The following is a 1,484-nucleotide window of genomic DNA, read 5'->3' on the forward strand; positions in this document are numbered from 1 at the left end:
ACTCGATACTCAAGAGGACGAGGTTTGAATCCCGCGCCTCAGCCACTCACCTGCTGTGCAACCTCTGGAGAGTTACCTTACCTCTCTGAGCATCCTTTCCTCATTAGTCAATGCAGATTATAATGGTACTACCTTAGAGGGCCAGCAAAGGATTCGAAAAGCGGGCTCTGCTCCTTACGATGCTCCCACGCCAATGAAGTAGTCACAGTCACTGTTTTGTTGGTTTTTTTAAATATATTTTTTATTGATTTCAGGGAGGAAGGAAGAGGGAGAGATAGAAACATCAATGATGGGAGAGAATCATTGATCAGCTGTCTCCTACACACCCCACACTGGGGATGGAGCCCCCAGCCCAGGGCACATGCCCTGACTGGGAATCGAACCGTGACCTCCCGGTTCATAAGTTGATGCTCAGCCACTGAGCCACGCCGGCCAGGCCACAGTCACTGTTTATTAAGCATCTACTTAGAGCCCATCTGTGGCTGCCAGAGCCAGAGCTCCTCATCACTGGGCATATGGCCTCTGTACACGAGGGGTCCTACCTGGGGCAGGGGGAGTTCAGAAGAGGGCTGTTGTCAAAAGGTTTGGGGTTCAGAAAAGAGCCTGGGAGACTCAGAATTCATCCGTCTTTGGTCTTTGCCATGGGCGGCTGTGTGAGGTCAGCTCTCCCCACACAATAGGGGCTCGAGAAATATTTGTTGAATGAGTGACTCCATGATGAAAGGAAATCAGCAAAGACTGAGTGTTGGTGAATGGCTCCTTCTGGATGGAGGGAGATAAAAGAAAAAGAAAAAAACCTCAGGAATTTATGAACATAATGTTGAACCAAATAAACCAGAGACAAGAGACTGTTTTGCGTGGTGATGTTTGTATAAAGTTCTAGAACAAGTGACATAAATCTATGGTGAAGAGCCCGAATAGTGGTTACTTGGGGCTGTAACAGACAAAAGCTGTTCCCCCCTCCCCCCCTTGCAGCCAGCGTAGCCACTTGCTAAAGTTCTGGTCAAGGAGACCTAAGGGGAACGGTCAGGTGACAAAGGGGAGACCTTCTAAAGGCCGTACATGGTCTTTGCCCCCTTGTCCCCTCGTCCTCCGTCTTGCTCTCTGACTCCAGATGTGATGTCTGGATCTCTGGCTGCCCTGTTGGACAGAGGACCAAGGCCACGCACTAAGGTTGGAAGAGACGGGAACTAGATCCCTAACTACTACATGGGGCTGTCAGCCCTGGACTGCTCACCTGCTCATCTCTAGACTTCTTGTACGTGAGGGAAAGAAATGATTCTTACCCGGCCGGCGTGGCCCGGAGGTTGAGTATCAACCCATGAACCAGGAAATCACAGTTCGATTCCCAGTCGGGGCACACGCCCGAGTTGCGGGCTCCATCCCCAGTGTGGGGCGTGCAGGAGGCAGCTGATCAATGATTCTCTCTCCTCACTGATGTTTTTTTTTCCTCTCTCTCTCTTTCTCTCTCTCTCTCCCCCTTC

At 50.7% G+C, this 1,484-nt stretch overlaps 1 long non-coding RNA gene across 2 annotated transcripts in view; it reads right to left on the bottom strand.

Moving 5' to 3' along the window:
* Positions 1 to 421: 421 nt before the first annotated feature.
* The window catches only part of LOC102238896, a 21,389-nt gene continuing 20,326 nt past the window's right edge, over positions 422 to 1,484 (bottom strand). For both annotated transcript variants that reach the window (XR_313780.2, XR_001362774.1), the window contains one exon: positions 422 to 762. This is a non-coding gene — a long non-coding RNA (uncharacterized LOC102238896). The remainder of the gene's footprint in view (positions 763 to 1,484) is intronic.

The sequence above is a fragment of the Myotis brandtii genome, unplaced genomic scaffold (genome assembly GCF_000412655.1).
Source record: "Myotis brandtii unplaced genomic scaffold, ASM41265v1 scaffold303, whole genome shotgun sequence".
NCBI lineage: Eukaryota > Metazoa > Chordata > Mammalia > Chiroptera > Vespertilionidae > Myotis > Myotis brandtii.